Raw genomic sequence first — 19,064 nt, 5'->3', positions numbered from 1 at the left:
TTATTTTTCAGGGTAAAAGGGGGACAACTCAATTAGGACCCTTATGTAGTCTTCATTACACACAACTCTCTCCCATCACTAAAAAAATTGTGAGAAGCTATGTGTGCTACAGGAGGGGAAAACAAACAAACAAACAAGTAGACATGCACATTTCCCAGGTTCCCCCAGGCACCCACAGCAGTGGGGAATGGTGTCACCTGCAGTGATACTGCTTACAGAGTTCCTGTAAATACAACTTGCTGCTGGTGTGTCTTTGCCCAAGCTGTTTGTTCTGCTAGGAACAACTTCCCTAGCACTCCTGGCTTTCTGCCAAGCCCCTACCTACACGTGGAGCCACAGGTCAGAGACCTCTATGCTGTTGAATAAGCATTTCAACGTAACTTAGTTTCTCTTTCCACCTCATGGTAACTTGCTGCAGTCCCATTTACCCTCTGCAATCCTCCCGGGGTGCCCACCATACTAGCCATGCTGTGAGGTTTGCATAGCACTGTATCCATTGAGAAAAGTGCTACAAAAACACAGGTAATAATTCATTAATTCATTTAAACTGATTCTTTGAGACACATGCACAGTGGTTTTGATGGCTGAATCCACCAACCCAAGATTAATAGCCTGGTTTACTACATCCACTCTTTTCTCTTTCCAAGCCACAAAGCAAAATAAACTCACCCTCAATTTATAACTTCACAAAATATGCTGACTCCTGAATCTGCTGTGGTTCTTAAATGGATGGTTGTAGCCATCAGGATGGGACAGGTTATGCTATGGTAACAAAGACACCTAAATCTCAGCCTAAGGATAAACATAGTGGTCCCTCTAGGGTCAACACGATAAGCCCAGCAACCTCCTCTTTCTGGTCTTTATCTGACAATCTGAGCCAGCCAACTCCGTGCTGACATTGGAAAGGTATGGCCCCTTCCTTTCCTCTCCATCTACCTACAAAGCACAGTAAAGACTAGATCTGAGACTATTTGCAAAACAGTCATGACACAACTCTCTCCCATCACTAAAAAAATTGTGAGAAGCTATGTGTGCTACAGGAGGGGAAAACAAACAAACAAACAAGTAGACATGCACATTTCCCAGGTTCCCCCAGGCACCTACAGCAGCAGGCACCTACATGCAGAGAGGCAGCAGCCACTGTAGTGGCTCCTGTCCCTCTCACTACCATTATCCCACTCCTCTTCAAATAATAATGATACTATTATATTTCTCATGTGACAGTGTTTTCTGAATCATGAATCAGCTGAAACGCTTAAAGACAACTAATGCTTGTCTCCACCCCATTCCCAGAATTTTGTTAATTAATTCATCTAGTGTGTGGTCTTGGGAATTTTTAAATATCACTAGGTGATTCTAATCTGCAGACAATGTGGGAACTACTGTCATAGAGAATGAAGCAACATATTCTCCCACCCCTCCCTCCCTCCCTCCCTCCCTCCCTCTCTCTCTCTCTCTCTCTCTCTCTCTCTCTCTCTCTCTCTCACACACACACACACACACACACACACCCAATGACCTCTCCCAGGTTCCATAATCTTGTTCCCTCTATGGCAGCAGTGGTTACATCAGTTAGGATAGCAAGATTTTGCTGTGGTGATGCTCGAGGGTCACAATGAGCCCAGCAACCCTAACTTTCCAGTCTTTAACTGCCATTTAAAAACAGATTTTAGCCCTCAGGCCTTTCTTGTATTATTTGGGTGAGGGGGTACTGGGGATTGAACCTAGGGATACTGTATCACTGAGCTACACCCTCAGTCCTTTTTATTTGTTGAGACCCAGTCTCACTAAGTTGCAGAGGCTGGCCTCCAACTTGTGATCCTCCTGTCTCAGACTCCCAAATAGCTGGTATTACAGGCCTGTGCCTCCACACCCAGCTATTTACTTTTTTACTTCCTACCTTTCCTAGGTCCAGTTGAACAAGTTTGCCAGGCCTGGAGTAAATCAGAACCCCAAAATTATACTGATGTGAACAAACAGAGGTGAAATTTGGTTGGAGGAGGGCAACTAAAGGCTACAACTGAAGAAGACTGCACTTTGCCCCACTCTAAGACCCAAAGCACAGTAGACAACTTAGTAAAATGTGGATAGGTAAATTAATTATCACTAGTAATAATCTGAAAAAAAAAATGAAAGACAGAAGAACTCAAAAATCACAGCACCTGAGCTGAAAAGTTTATTTGTCAACTGGTCCCAGCCGTCATTTGGATTTCCCCATCTCTGTTTAATTTCTTCCAGGGAGAAATTGTGTTTTCTGGGAGAGAAGCGAGTGAGGAATGGAGGAGCACCCTTTCACCTGACAGAGGAAGTGCAGGTCACATGTGCTGGATGCAGGCGCAGTGGCAACACATTCTGCCACCAGCACACAACTTTCAGCACATCATCTATCTGCCCTGTGGGATTTTACGTCTCTGCAGAGTCTGGAGAAAACCAGAAAACCCAGCTTGTTTGTCCTCATTTTAGCATTTTAAGAATCAGACTAGCTTTATGTAAACTCTTTGCAAGGGAAATAAAAAAAGGTGATCTGTTTTTCGAAGGCACAAGCTAACTTGGGCCCAAGGGAAAGAAGCATTATATATAATTACATAATAGTTACTCTACTGCCTTAAAAGCTAATGGCAGCCTCAGGCAGAAAAGTCAAAAGGAGAGAGAAGCCATTTTTATAAAAGTATCTAATGCAACCATCTCTTGTGAGCATTGTTTGTTGACAATGGTTCTGCTTTTCTTAGAAGCTCATTCAATTACCCACTGCCTACCTAAACCTGAGAGAGGAGTTTTCCTCCCGTCCATTGCTGGTTAAAGAAAAAGAGCAGGCAGGATTTCCCTAGTAAAATCTTAAAATGAAAAGCAGTAACTATTCCCAAGGTCCTGCTTATCATGGAAGTCATTAGACAAATCTTTTCAGGATCTCTATTAACAATCTATTTTCTCAACAACCATCCCAGAGACACCTCTCTCCAGCTTCCTAGGAGGGGGGCTGCCAGCAGCAGCCTGACCTCTCTAAACTTGTTTCCTCATCTGTCAAATGGAAACAGCCACCTACTTGACAGGGATGCTATTAGAACTAAGAGTGCAAATACATGAAAGTGCCTAGCATTCCAGGAATGTAACGTTCGTGTACTAAGAAGGTGAGTGTCCTATGAAAAGAGAAAACGCCTTACCTTGTTTGCTGGTCCCAGCACGTCCAACCACCACCGAGAGGTTGTCACAGCCTCTGTCAACATCTACTCCCTTCCCCACATCAACCAGTATCCCTCAGTCAGGACAACTTCACCTCCTGTTCTGGAGGTAGATCCTGAATGATCTAAACCAATCAGCGCTACCCCATCGTTCACCATCATTGGTTGAGGGATAGACACATGCCCTGAGATGGTCCAATCATAGCGAAGCTCAGAAATATTGTTCAGTGTCTCTGGGGAGAGATGGTAGCTCTTTCCTGTAGGGATGCCATAAAGCCATAAAAGAAGGGCATCTGATAACAAAACCAAAAGGCAAAAGAGGCTGTCACCTGGCACCCAGAAAGCACCCAGTGAAAAGTCCTGAGTAAACGAGTGAAGATGAGTGAGTGGACATACAACCAGTGATAAAATCGAGATTCTCAGACTAGAACTCGTGGGAAACCCTAATATTGAGTAGCCTCCTGGCTATGCAGCAGTTAAATCACAGACTAGAAAGGGAGAGGGCTCTGAGCCTCAGGCAGACCCGAAGACTGAATTCTAACCCTATCAGTGCCTAGGTCTTGGACCTCAGGCGAATTCCTGAATTCTCTGAGCCACAGTTTGTTGGTTTTTTTCTCTGAAAAACACAATTATCAAAATGAAGTAAGAGGGTTGGGGATACGGCTCAGTTGGTAGAGTGCTTGCCTTACATGCACAAGGCCATGCGTTCAATCCCCAGCACCACACACACAATTAAATAAGAATGTCTTAAAATGCAACTCTAGAGAAGAAAGATTGGAAGTCTACATATCAAAATATTAACAGCAATTAGCGCTAGGTGGTAAAATTTTCATTTTTCTCTTTCTTGGGCATTTTTTGGATTTTCTACACTCAACGTGAATTGACTGCCTAATAAAAATAAAAGTGAGGTGATAAGATTAAAGTCTCTAACCAGCGCCTCTGCCGTGAAGTAGGAAGATGACAAACGTTCCTTCTCCACGAACGCCCTTCAGACATCTGGAATCAGCTACCACATATCCGTCTCCTGCTTCTTGCTAAATATTTCCACTAATTCAATGACTTGATTTCAGGGCTCCCTTCCATCTCTCCTCTCTGTAAAGGCTCCATCTGCTAAAACCCCACTCGGAGTATTGTGTGACCAGCTCACAGAATCAGCAGCAAGCTCCCGGTTGCTCATTCCTCTGTTAATTCATTCATTGAGTAAACACTGATTAAAAACCTACTCTATTGGACCTCCTTTCTTTTGCCTACCCACCATTCACAAATGGTTCCTGGACTGGCTTGGGTTACACCCGGCTCCCCTTTCTCAGTCCTTGTGCCCCAGGACGTGTAGACCCCAGCCTAGCTTCTTCGAGGGGTAGACAATTGATCCAAGAAGGCCAACCAGAGAATCGCATCCATCTCACCACAGCGACTGGTTCAGGGATGTGCATGTTACCCAAAAAAGACCAATCAAAAACAGCGACACTCGGATCTGAGACTTTGGTTGAACTATTGGGAAAGTGGAACTGCTGGAATTGCTAACGGCCCTCTTATACCACAATCCAAAAACAAAATCTAGGCAGCACTGAGAGATGGTGAAAAACTGGGTAAAGCTTAGTAATAACCGTTTAAGCCTTGGGTTTTCCATGCCTTAAATTCCATCTCTAGATTTTTTCAATTAAATAAACCAACAAAATTCCTCTTCTACAGAAACCAGTTCGGGTTGGGGTTCTGTTTGGAGATGGAAAGAATCCTGACTCATGAAACCTGAAAGGCTGCGACATGCTCCACGCTGGCTACCCACAGATGAGGCCAGATAAGCCCCACCAGCCTCCCAGGCCCTGGCTGTCTGATACAGAGACAGCCACACACCACGGCCAGCATGTGAGGCCAGTGGAGTAATCACTCTAATTAAAATCCACAGAGTGCAGCAGGAGCACAGGAAGGGGCATGAGGAAGGCCTCCCAGGGCATACTCTCCACCGCTGCTCAGACACCGAAGACAGAATCTGGGAGAGTCAGATACCACTGCAGATTCACATTCACCTTCCGGTAAACTAAAACCACGGCATCCCCTGCGGCAGAGCGGGCAATGAAACTTCAGCACAAAATAACTGTCTGGAGACCAGCAAAGTGCTAAGGTCAAACGACCCTCTCTTTGGAGAACTTCATGGGATTGTTACAGATGACACGACACCAGTAACAGACCCCTCAGCTTCTGTGAGGCTGATTCTCGTCTTTCCCATTTTCCTGCCCACTTGGACTATTGTGATCAAACTAGAGCAGCATCATAAAAACAGCCCTTCCAGATGAATGACCCACTTCCTGAGTTTATGTCCAAATGACAACAGGAGAGAGGGCAGGAGGAGACCTGTGTTCTAGAAAACACTTGGTGGTGGCTGGGCATGTGGCCTACCGTGGACAACAACAGCAACAATACAAGCTCTTCTGGGAACATCTATTTGCTCTGGAAAAGTCCTAAAGGTCACTCTTTTTCAGTGAATGGAAGTTAATTGTCTCTGGGAACCTTGATGATGCATCCTCAACAGAACTGGGAAGATAAAAACTAAGTCAGAAAAGGGGGACACTGCAGGACAGATTCTCCTTGCTTCTTGTTTTCTGAACACACTGGAGGTTCATTTGTTCCAGAAAGAGCTCCAACTTTCCAGAGCAAAGAATCTTACAGTTGGAAGAATTAATAGTGACGGAATCCCTTGCATGTGGTTCCAGGGGAGGTGCCAAGACCAGTGGCAGGAGGTAGGGAGGCTTGAGATGCCTTCTGGATACCTCAGATTGCTAACGGCAGCTGTAGTAGCACCCCCTCCCGCACAGAAAATCTTAACTGAGCTTCTCCAGAAATCTTCACCATAACTGATTTTAGGACTATCAGCAAAAGAGTCTCTACAGAAGAGTTCAATGCAGCAGGTAAACTTCCTGTTTTCCTGTGGCTCTATTACTTGGCCACTGGCTGGGCAAGAAATCAGCACTCCAGGTGCTGGACGCCCCTTCACTTGATTTTCACAAACATTATCCAGTATAGTCGTTTGTAGAAGTGTGTTTGCAAGTGCAAAAATTGATTAAAAAAAAAAAAAAAAGTCAGAACCTTTAACAAGGCCTCTGGCCTTGAGCTGGGGCTTCACAGAGATGTCTACATTTCTAAGATAAAAGAAGTTACCAATTGGGCCCCCCGGTAACGGCTGGCAGGGGAGGAAAGAAAGGGGGAGAAGCAGCTCCCCCCTTCTCAGGTGTTGCCCTTGAAGGGTTAACTTGCCCTGAACAGTGAAAGGAAAAGCTGCTTTTATGTGAACTTCTTCAGACTGTGAACTTCTGAGCCCTTCTCCTTACATGCTGGGTATAAAGTTCTGAAACTACCTGAACTCGGGGTTCAGGGGATTCATTGATTACAGCGAAAGCTGTGCCCTCTGAACCTGGCTGCAGCCAAATAAAACGGTTTCCTGCTGTCTTGGGTGCCTTGCCCATCCCCTACAACACAGCCACATCACCTTTGCTTCTGAAACTCCCCCAGGACATTCTGGAACTGCACTTCCTCTGCTCACATCCCAGGACCTTGCATAACTACTTTCTTCCCATCTCCTTGAAAATGAAGTCCACCATTATTGCTCATCGGCCAGGCAATGAAGAAACCTACAGCCCTTTGGGCGACTGAAGACTAAGCCAGACAGCACAGGGATGTGCCGGGGGCTTGGCCCCAGCTCACTAAATGCCGGTTTCCCATTGTGGGTTAGAGGCTCCACCAAGAAGCCCTGCTAACCCCCTCTAAAGAAGGAAGGGCTTTCATGGTAAAGACCCCCAACCAAGCAATTTTAACCAATTTAGTTTTAATGCAAAAACTACTATATGCTTTAAAAAACACACACACGCGAAAAAAAAAAACTTCCAAAATAAAATGTGCCAAGCCTTGGGTTCAAGCCCCAGTACTGGGAAAATAAATGTCCCCCCCCCTCCAAAAAAAAAAGATGTATAGTCAGAAGACTTCTGTCCACCTCAGTCCCATAATCCCCTTACCTTTCTCTAGGAAGTGTGAGGTCCCCCAAACACCTTTCTTTCTTTTTTAAGTCTCTTTCCATCTATAGTCTAGGCATAATCAACCATGTGTCTGTGTCTGTGTGGGGTGAGGTGTGTAAAAGCACTTATACCCCTCTTTTTGCACATATGACCGCATACCACACATCCTTTTCTATACATTAACTTTTTTTTTAAAACTGGGAATTGAACCCACAGGCACTTTACCACTGAGCCATATTCCCAGCCCATTTTATTTTTTTTTTATTTTGAGTCAGAGTCTCACTAAGTTGCTTAGGGCCTCGCTAATTTGCTGAGGCTGGCCTCACACTTGGCAATCCTCCTGCCTTAGCCTTCCAAGTCACTGGGAATACAGAAGTGTGCCACCACATCAGCTATACATTGACTTTTTTTTTTTTTTTTTTTTTTTAGCTTAAGTGCATATCCTGGAAACCATTCATTCTTCACATATAGGACACTAACTACTTTGAACATAGCACAGCATTCTACTTTAATGATATATATTTAGTCAATTCTCTACTGATGTCTATTTAAGTTGCTCCCAGAGTCTCACTCTTCCAGATGATGAATAAACATCACACACACCTTCACCCACGTGATAACTAAGAAAAATCATAAGATATAAGGTCATACGATCCTTGATATAGCACTGCACAGTCAGAGGGCACATGCACTTACCATGTTGGCAGATTGTGCCAAATTGCTCTTCAAAGAGGTTGTACTGATTTTCACACTCACCAGTAGCATAAGAAATATGCCAGTTGCTCTGCCCACATTCAAAAAACAGCTTTTTGTTTTGTTTTTAAATACAAGGGAAGAAAGGAGAGCACTGCTCCTCCTCTCATGTTCCATTGTCTCTTCTAGTCCCTGAGAACCACAAATGAGAGCTTAAAATTCAGTGGCTGTGAGAGCCAGTGGTATGAGCTCACACTGGCTCAAGAGACCTGCCTGCTCGTTTCTTCCCAACCCCAAGTACAGCAACATCTTCTTGTGGAAGTATGGACACCACAGGAATCAGCAACTGCTACTGATCAGGACTTTTTCCCCAGAGAGCCTGCTTCGAATATTTACCAGCATATTAATGCATACTACAGGGGAAACTGAGGCTATACCACCGTTCACTGAGTATTCTGCCTTTGATGCTGACCTGGTTACAAATTACTTTTTTAAAAAAATATTTTTTAGTTGTAGATGGACACAATACCTTTATTTACTTATTTTTATGTGGTGCTGAAGATCAAACCCAGTGCCTCACATGTGCCAGGCAAGTGCTCTATCAATGAGTCATAATCCCAGTGACCCCCCCCCGCCCCCCACCTGGTTACAAATTCTTAAAACTTAATGACAGGAAGAAATCTCAAAGGCCATCTAACCCCTATGTTTTCTTTCTTTTTTTTTAGAGAGAGAGAGAGAGAGAATTTTTTAAATATTTATTTAATTACTTTTAGTTTTCGGCAGATACAACATGTTCTTTTGTATGTGGTGCTGAGGATCGAACCCGGGCTGCACGCATGCCAGGCGAGCGCGTTACCGCTTGAGCCACATCCCCAGCCCCCCTATGTTTTCTATACCACCTCTAGGTTAGTCCCTGTACGTAGACTTAAGTAGTATCCTCTATGCTTCTTTTCTATCCTTTCATATTTCCATCTCTTTATTATTTACTGCTGATTTCCTGCTGATTTCTTGTGGTGTAGTGATTGCAAGTGCAGGCTCAAGGCTACATTAAACAGTCCAGCTCTATCACTTATCTTGGGCAAGTGCCGTAATTTCCTCATCTATAAAACAGATGATAATGACACTGCCTCCTCATAATTTTGTACTTAGGATTGAGTAAAGTATGCAGAATGATATCTGGCACACACTATATACTTAATAAAAGTTAACTGTTAATATTACCTTCCAGTTTACTAATTCTCTCTTTAGCTATGTCTAGTCTTTCATTGAACTCTTTGGTTAGATTTTAATTATATTGTTTCTCACTTCAGTTTGGTTTCTTTTCTAATATTCTTTTTTTCACAACTCTTTACCTCTTTGGTATCATTATTCCTTTTTTATTTTTTTGGCATTGCTGGGGATCGAACCCATGGTCTCATGTATGCAAGGCAAGTGCTCTACCACTGAATTACATCCCAATCCTTTTTATTTTTTAAATTTTGAGACAGAGTCTCGCTAAATGCCAAGGCTGGCCTCAAACTGTGATCTCCTGCCTCCGTTTCCCAAGAAGCTGGGATTACAGGCATGCACCACCACACCCAGCTCACTGTTTTTCCTTAATTATTTTAAATATACTACTTTATAGTCTCTCTTAGAATGTTCTAATATTTCCAAGTTGGAATGCTTGGTTTCCTAATTTTTAGTTTTCAATTGTAGACTCATCTTCAGAAAAGTTAGTTTTTCCTGTGGGAGTTTCATTGGGTATAGATTATTCAAATATACCTATGGAGTGATTTTGTGTTGGTTTTAGGGGATTCTATAGTATTAGACCACTTACTAGGGTTAACTGCTCAGGTAGAAGGATCTCATATCTTATAAGTAATAAAGATATAGGTTCCACACCAGGTGTGGTGATGCACACCTGTAATCTCAGTGACTTGGGAGGAGGCAAGAAAATCATAAGTTCAAGATCAGCCTGGACAACATATCAAAGCTGTGTCTCAAAATAAAATAAAATAAAAAGGGCTGAAGATTTAATTCAGTGGTAGGGTACTCACCTAGCAGGTACAAGTGTAAGTTCCTAGGTTCATACACACATACACACACACACACACACACACACACATATCCATATACAAATATCCACATATATCCTACAACTACATATGGTTCAGTGCCAGGTTTTTAACTTCTCATTGCTGACATTTTTCAACTCAAGGTAAATTTCCAGGCAGTGGAATTTTTCTAGAGTCTTATCATGAAGAGATCAGACCTTCAAAGCTCCAGAGCATTTAATTATACCTTGAGCCCAGACCTCATTTCTAGACCCACTGGGTATTAAGACCTCAGCCTCCAGACTTGTGGGCCTCAACCTGGATGTAAATGCCCCAAGAATGGTCACAGCTTTGGCCCACATGCAACCACTGGGCTTCCATTTCTCTCTTCATTTTTGACACTAGTGGATTTTCTTTTCTCTTAAGCTCCCCTGGATAGAATTCCTATATTTTCATCAACTCTGCATTTGTACCAGGAAAGATTCATGTAAATCAGCTTGGTCCCCCATTTCCCAGAAGGGTTCTAAGTCACCAAATCCAATATAAACACTTACCCACACTTGAGTTTTGTCTGCATTAAAACTGCATCTAGTTCGAGGATTAGGGTCTAAATATGAAAATTAAAGAGTCCAAAATCCTCCTGAAAGTCCCACAATAAGGTCTTGCATTGGAGACGGACAAACCATCTCTCATGAGGTCCAATGCTGCCAGTTCTTCCTCCAGCAGAATTTGGTTTCTTGGGTTGAGCACCATATGAAAGAGCTGGCTCGGATTTAGGGCCATGTTGTGGGATAATTACCATCTATAAATATGAAAAACACTCGGTGGCACAAGATGCTCACACTCTCAAATAACCGCGGGAAGAGAGATGAACAGAGGCCACAGCAGACCGTGGCCCCTATTCACACACACTCCAAGAGAGACACCCATCAGGTGGAATGACAGGGTCACCCACGCTGTCAAAGCGTTGTTTTTACTTGTACTTGGTTTTGTTTTTGTCGAGCAGGTATGTTTGGGTCTTGATAAATTAGAAACATGCATCTATGATGATAGAGTCAGAATCATGGTTATCTCTTAGGCAATATTAACCGCCAAGGGACATGGGGGACCTTCCTGGCAGGATGGGCGTACAGAACACCCTGGCTTAGGGGTGGCTAGAGGGCTGCAACATATTAAAAATTCCTCAAGCTGTGTGATTAAGTTTTGCGCATTCTACAGGATGTATAGCTCCACTCAAATCCAAGTCGCATGCCCTAGCAGAGTGCCACCAGGCTTTCGGTCAAGCGTCTCCATTCTATGGTGAAGTCTCACCCAAGGCCAGCAGGCCAAATGGAGGGCAGTAAGGAGACTAGGTCAGAAGAGACAGGCCAGAAGTGCCCGTCAGGCAGAGGGCACCCAGGCTCCAAGAGAGGCTCACAGAGCCTCGTGGTCTTCCACAAGGGCCTATGGTGTGACAAGACCACAGAGGTTGAAGACAGGCTCCACCCTGTCCTAACACAGTGACCTTGGGCAAGGGACTTTCCTTCTTCGAACCTCAACTTTGTAGGGCTGCTCTTAGGCTCAGTTCCTGTACAGTGCTTAGCACAGAGTCTACATCCAGAAAAAAATGCATAAGTATGACCTACTACTCTCAATATGGATAATAGGAAGGCTGGAAATGTCACCTTCCCTCCAAAATCATCGTTATTTAGAATAAAAATCGGATCTGATAATCACAAGAGAGATCCACAGAGCAAATGGAAGAAGGTGTGTGTTCTGACTTGAAGAGGCAGAGGCTTTTGCTGCTGCTGAACTCACACCCACCCCGAGGCCACAGCCACCGCTTTAACTCCTCCTCGGTGAAGTGATGAAGAGCACAGGCTTGGAGGCCACAAGGCCACGGTCACATCCCAAGTCTGTTACTTACCAACGTGGTAACCTTGAACGAATGACTTCAACTCTGGGCCTCAGTGCCTTCTCCTGTAAAAGAGTTACAGAGGATTAATCAAGTTACAACGCACACAGCTCCCAGTAAGTTCTGGTCACTGTTCCTTTTCCCTAAACCGGATACATTGGGAATAACAAGTCCAAGTAGCATTTTACAGACTGTTACAGGGTTCTTTCACACTAGTTTCATGTAATACTCAAAACAATCAGGGGTATTACAAATAAAGAAATGATGATTCAGAGAAGTTAAGCAAGTTGCTAAAGGTTGCACAACAAGAGCAGGGACCCAGACCAAACTCCTACCACTACAGGACAGTGTTGCCCCAGAGGCAGAGAGGGGGGGTCCGTTTGTCCTTTGAGATTACAAATTCTGAGGGAAAGACACTGGAACTAGAGACTGCAGCAGCATGTCCTGGTCCCAGCAGAAAGCTCAGCTCAACTTTGAACCAGTTTTAGCCTTTGTGCCCCTGAATCACTTCCTGTTTTAGTTTTCTACTTTGCAGAGAAAGGAGAGCAAACCTGTACATGACACCAGCTTTGTCACCCCCCAAATCTCTTGCAGCAGCAAACGTTTATGAATTAAAGAGAGTTTTCAGAAAAGCCAGAGTTAAACAACATCCCACTAGACGCATGCACCACACTGAGCCAGGAAAGCGGGGCAAAGCCTGCAGTCTGGACAGCCCGGTCACCGGAAGGACTGAAACACAGGCCTTTTCCTGGCCTCTGTTTTGATTAAATGTGTGGTGGCCCTGGAGTTTCGTTTTGCTTTTCACTGGGTGCTGAAGCTACCGGAAGCCACTTAACCAGCGCATTCTATTCACAAAAGGTTGGGGGCCAGGTCTCACTGCCGTGGGAGCCACCGTCTGCTGCTGGTTTCTGCCACCTCTGCTGCTTTGCCAGCACCGTGCTTCTGCGGTTGCTGTCCTGGGGGCTGAATACTCCCTTAAAACAGCAGCCACCTGACCCGACCCCAGGGCTCAGGGGCCAGAGAAGAGCCACCCGCCGCGCTCACGAGCCGTGTCCTCAGATGGGTGCACATGCCATGGACATATCCGCACATGTATATCACATGTCACACACCACATGCCATTCATATGTAGCACACATCCCACACATGCCAGGAACCCCATCACACACGTACATGGATCACCATGAACACACATGCACACACACCACAAACACGCCACACATGTATGTCACGCTACACACATGCACACACACACACGCCCCATCCCAGGACGATTCCTGATTCTCCTGATTCTCTTGATTCCTCTTGGTACAGACACGCGCCTGTCACTGTAAGGATGAGCTTTCCTTCTCTCTGCTACTTGGACTAGACTGACAAAATGGGAAATGGGGACAAATAGTTAACTTGGGAAAAATTTTAGGGCCTTCAGCAAAGTCCTAGAAATTAGAAAAAGCACACAAATCACAGAACTCCTGCCTTGCTTTGTTTTCAGGAACACTGAGAGAAAGCTGGCTTCTGTGCCACTTGGAAACAGACCCACGACACAAAGTGTGGCTCTGGAAGAAGCAGGGTGGGCATTTCAAAACAAGGGTACCTGTCTTTCCCTTACAAGACAGGAGCAGAGAGAACCTGGATGTGGCCCTAGAAACCACCTCCTGTCTCCTCTGCGGACACCTACCGTGGGCTCCAGAGCTGCCGGACTCCTAGCAAGTCCCCTCGCCTCTCTGAGCCCCAGTGTCCTTTGCTATAGAGCAAGGACTCATGTTCACTCCACACACAGAGCTCCTGAGTGCCCTCTGTGTGCCAAACTTGTGGCCCTGGAGTCCCCGCCACCCAGGAGCTCTCAGAGATCAGCCGGAGCAACCGCAGGTAGACAAGCAGTTACAACCCAGAAGGTCAGAAACCACCAGAAGGGTGAGGACAGGTGCACAGTGACCACAGAAGAGGGTAACCCATGAGCTCAGCAGGGGTGAACAGTGATGGAGAACTTCAGACAGACGGCCCCAGGGACATGGTGAAAGTGACGAAGAGACAAATTAGAATTGGCCAGAGGCAAGTGGAATGGAAGCAGCATTCGGGGTACCTGCACAGGTCACTCTGTCACCTGGTCAAGCACGGGAGGTGGAAACAGAAAAGACTGGATGTGCAGGAGGGTGGACATGCCAAGGGAACCAGGTGGCCCCCTAGGGCCCTTCCCAGCCTCAGAGCCGATTCTGTGGTCCTCCATAACCTGGGGCCTCTTCCCCCAGAACCCTGTCACTGGCATGCTGAAGGCTGGAGTCTGCTCTGGGGCACAAGTGGAGGGTCCCAACCATCCCATATCAGCCCTTGTCCTTCCTCCTCCTTGTCCTCTTGGAATTCAAAGGAGAGCGCCATCCTCTATTATCATTTGATTCACCCAGGGCTCCTTCACACAATCAGCCTCTCAGCCACTCCCTCTTTCAGCTGAAGAAGGCTGCTGCGTGTTTTGGTGGAACCAGTGTCTGTCCCCTCTGCCTGCGCTATGCCTGACACACAGCAGATCCTCAAAATGCCTGCAGAACAAGGGCACCTAGGTCCCTTTCTGTCAGTGAGCGCTCACCCAGAGCACATGGGGACAGCTCCTAGGAGGCTGGATCACCAGCCCAGCACTCTACCTCCTGGCGCTCCCTAGGACACTGAGCCTTGAGATCTGAAAACTGACAACCATTTTTAGTTCCCAGCCACACCACACCTCGAGCCTCAGGCTTTCCAGGAAGGACTAAATGTCCCCACTGAATCAAATCTGTGTATGAAGACGACCAAGGTTTTTTGTTTTTTTTTTAAAGAACTGAATATATTTCTTATTATAAATCATTCTTAGAGTTAATTCTCTGTGATCTAAAGCCAGAATGATTTTTAAAGAGAAGCTGAGCCTTCCGAACCACTTACTTGGTTTTTTTCTTCCCAAGTTCACTGTGAAGCAACTTCCCTACAATGGAGTTTAAAGAAGACATTCTACCCATGATCTCACTACCAAAAGAAAAGAGTTCCTTACAATTCTGTGTCCTCCTGAGCTTTTTTATTCACATACCTGTAGTCTGTCCATATGTATGTATTCCATTAGAAGGAATCACCTTACAGAAGGTCCTTAAATAGGTCCTGTTTTCTTTAAAACTAATCAACAACAATAACCTTCTTCTGAGGCAAGTCACTAGCATAATGTTTCTGATAAACACCACAGAGCAAAACCCAGGCCACAAATTAAACACACCTGGAAATTCTGGGTTTGAGACCTTTAGAGCAGTTCTTTGTAGCCTGCTTCATTCCACAATTCTTATGACACTTCCCACTTAAGAAGATACAGGCAGGGGACTGGGGTTGTGGCTCAGTGGTAGAGCACTCGCCTAGCACGCTCGAGGCCCTGGGTTCAATCCTGAGCACCACAGAAAAATAAAATATATTGTGTCCAACTACAACTAAAAAATAAATACTTAAAAAAAAAAAAAAGAAGACACAAGCAAAGGAAAATAGGTGTCCTGCTTATTCCCCCAGGCACAGCAAACACTATTCAAGTTCACAACCATTGCCTATTGCTGAAAAGTTTAAGTCAATATTTTTTCTGCAAGTGAAATGTCATCTCTGGCTTGAGCCGAGTTTTAAAACACTCTCACAAGGTACCACCCTGCACAGGCAAACAGACTCTCAGAGGATGAACCCCAGCTGCAGATGTCTCGGAAGCTCCCCAGGTGATTCTCCTCTGCAGCCAGGACCAAGAAGCACAGACTTGGGTAACTCATTAGTCAAAGGAAGCCCAGGGGAAATCTTATCTGGAAGTGGCAAACTCTCTGTAATTAAATAAAATAGCAGATCTGAAAGTACCCAATAGGGCCTGTTCCCCAGAAGACAATAAATGTTAATTAAACAAGAAAATATAATTCAAATAATTACACCTTCCCCTCGGTGAATTCATCTTGTAATTTTATCGGCTTGTTTACTACTTGTTATTTTTTTCTTTACCGTGATTCATTCTGTCCCTGTTAATAAAATTATAAATGTAGACCCATAATTCCATTCAATTACAAGTACTCTAATATTTCCAACAACCATGAATCATTTTATTTAATAAAACTGTCCCTCAGAACAGTGGCTAATAAAGAGTAAAGAGGCCATAGGCATTAGCTATTTATAATGAGTATTCAGAATTGTTTTAATTCATGGTCATTTTTCTAAACTGGACAGAAACTTTGTTCATCCTATTAGGACACGACTCAGCAGGAACATACAAAATGAGGAGAATGGTGCCCCTGGGCACAGAAACAGGCTTGTATGCAAATCAGTTCCTCTTCACATTTTCATGGGAAAATAGCACAAGTAACCCTCCCCCCCGCCCCCCCCCCACACACAGGTAACTCACCTGCCCACTTGAGGGGGGCAGAGACAGCTACTGGTTAGCACTCAGCTGTTCCAGAGTTACCTGAAAACACTAGCTCTGCACTTAGTCACAAAGGGTCTCTCACTGCAACTTCCCCCTGAGCTTAATGGGAAAGACAGTGTTATGTACGTCCACGGCACCCCTCAGTCCTGAGAAGGGAGGGAGGGAGGGAGGGAGGAAGGAAGGAAAACCAGACACGACAAGAAAGACAATTCCTGATTCACAATGAGAATGTTTCACTAAAGAACATTTTCAGGGGTCTCCCTGCCCTGCCGAGGGAATGGACTCCTGCCTCACCCTCTGACCTCGTGTGTGCTAGGCAGAGCAGGCATGGAGTGGGCACAAGGGAAAATGTGCTGCCCGTGGTGGTGCTCACGGTCAGCAGATCTTCTACAGTCCTCTCCAAACTAGCCAGTCCATGTTTTAAACCAACTGGACTTAAAACCTTATATCCAAAAACAAACATGGCTCACAGGTCTCTGTATGTTACATCCTAATAAGATAAAAAGCGATCGTACATGGGACAATGGCTTGGCACCCTGAAAAAGAATATCATGACTGACCATTGTGTTCCAGACTCCACCTTCAAGGGTCTCACCCAGGAGAACATGCAGACTGGCTACCGCAACACAGGGTGACTTGGGTTCAGACAGGGTGACGAGGGCACACAAAGACAGCATCGAAGTGGCAGCCCTAATAGGTTCTTCTCAACTCCTCTGCTTGATAATGACAGACCACTTTTTATTATCACCTTTGCCTTGACACTTTCAATGAGATCCTAAGTACTTTCAAGGTGGGCCCACAGTATCGGTATTCTAGAGGTATTAATTTTAGTTTTGATCTTCTAGGTATGTTAAATAGCTAGACACTTCCATTACCTGGATGTTAGACCTTCTCTTTCTAACTGATGTCTCATTTAATATTCTGGTCAGCCAAGCACTAAATTACTAGTGTGAGATGATTATGGAGAAGCCCTCACACAAGTGATTCTAATTCGTCTTGGCTGATTTGGATTTGTTGTTGGAAAAATTGCACCATCTGAAACCCTACTGTGACAGACCTCCAGAGGACCCCTAGAGACCAGAGAACCAAGGATGAGCCCCGGAATAAACACGTCTGGAGGGACTCTACCTTGCGCTGGGGTATTCTGAAGTATCCCATGACCCACTGTACACTCCTATCATTTGCCACCGACGGGGCTAGGAAAGGGCCCTGAGGCACACTCCAGACTGTTCCATTTCCCAATCACAGCTCGTGCTAGCTGTCTTTGCAGCTCCCAATCCTGCATGACACTTGAGGAGTGTCCTTGATATCTGCAAAGCCAAAGTTAATCCCCAAGAATGTCCTTAAAGCGTGAAGGGTTTAATACGAAGGTTCTGTGCAGGTGTGTGCAGGTTTTAAAACACAACTTTCTACAGTCCCAATGCCAGAACCACACAGGGTACCTTGGGCTTTCAAAGCACGTTCACCACCAATGTGCAAATCCCATGCACACTCCGGGATCCTTTTGAGATAGGATGACTAATTCTAGGGTCCATCACAAGTTTATAAAAATTCTCTGTCTTATGTTTTCAAAAATAACCAGGGTTAGTTTAATAATTGAGCTGTGCTAACCGCTGACAGGATAAAGCTTAGTGGAGCTGCTATTATTTACATGCTATCTTTTCTAAGATTGTAACCTTTTTGAACATTGAAAGACTGTTAACTGGGAGCTTGGGGTCCAGGACAAGTAACCCTCACTTTCAGCATTGCTCACATAAACATGAAGGAGGCCATCACCTGTTCTTCCAACGGTGTTGGACTTGGAGTCACTAGGTACACATTCCTCTTTGTGTCCCGGCACTGGAAACAGTGGTGACATGGACTTGGAAATTGTGAGTAATGAAGTTGGTGTCCATCTCATCCTCATTTGCCAGGAGTTTCCCAGCTGTAGCAATGCCAGTCCCAACCAGCACGCTGGTCACCTCAGTGGTGGACACCAACGGAGTCAGCCCTGACAGGCCAATCCTGCTCAGTGCTGTCCCACAGAACCTTCTGCCTTAATGCAGATGGTCCACACCTCCACTGTCCATCACCACAGCACCAGCTACCCACATGTGGCTACTGAGCAGTGGAAGTCTGGCTAGTGGGACTGAAGAACCGAATATTTTATTTTAACCAATTTAAACTTAAATGCTCCAAGTAGCTAGTGGCTACTCTGAGGGACTGCTCAGCTCTGGTTTACTGATGTGGAATTTCAGTCCTGGATGGCCAATCCCTGGGGATGAGCATGGGAGGCAGGCAGACCTGGGTCCACGTCTGGGCCTGGTTGTTTACTAATGGGGCATGGGACTTCTCAGGGACGCTGATTTCTTCATCAGCAATCCTTGAAATTTACTTGTCAAGAATGTTCAGAAAGTAGCTGGCCAATAGTAGAACTTCCAGAAATAGGACTTCCCTACAAGTAGCTAAAGTTATGTTACAACGCTAGAAAAAATCTGATTCTGAACTAAAAAAAATAAGTGACTGCATGAGCATCCTTCTGAACAGACCTCCAGAATCCCTGTCCATTTTAAATTGTAGTTCTAAATTTTCATGGCTGCCCACTAGGCTTGCCACACCTTGATTTCTGTCCCCAAGCCTGCTGCCAGCTATCACCAAGTCCCTTCAGAAGATACCCAGGTCATCACCATCTAGGTAAAGAACATACGTATGTACAAACTGGCCAAAATGCATACATTAAGTATATGTAATTTTTCTGATTGTATATCAATTATATTTATCTTAATAAAATCATTAAAATACCCTGCCAAATAAAAATAACAAAATAAAATTTTAAAAGTAGGTGCCACAGAGCACAGGGCACTGGGTGGAATTCCTGTGCCA

At 44.9% G+C, this 19,064-nt stretch overlaps 1 protein-coding gene across 6 annotated transcripts in view; it reads right to left on the bottom strand.

Annotated features, from left to right (window-relative positions):
- Positions 1-19,064, bottom strand: part of Cyrib (CYFIP related Rac1 interactor B) — a 137,015-nt gene that overhangs the window by 92,450 nt on the left and 25,501 nt on the right. For all 6 annotated transcript variants that reach the window (XM_071602120.1, XM_071602126.1, XM_071602124.1 and 3 more), the window contains exon 2: positions 11,819-11,871. The gene's annotated coding sequence lies outside the window, so the exon portion shown is untranslated. The remainder of the gene's footprint in view (positions 1-11,818; positions 11,872-19,064) is intronic.

The sequence above is a fragment of the Marmota flaviventris genome, chromosome 15 (genome assembly GCF_047511675.1).
Source record: "Marmota flaviventris isolate mMarFla1 chromosome 15, mMarFla1.hap1, whole genome shotgun sequence".
Lineage (NCBI taxonomy): Eukaryota > Metazoa > Chordata > Mammalia > Rodentia > Sciuridae > Marmota > Marmota flaviventris.
Note: the sequence above shows the minus strand (reverse complement) of the source record. Positions and strands in the feature narration are given on the sequence as shown.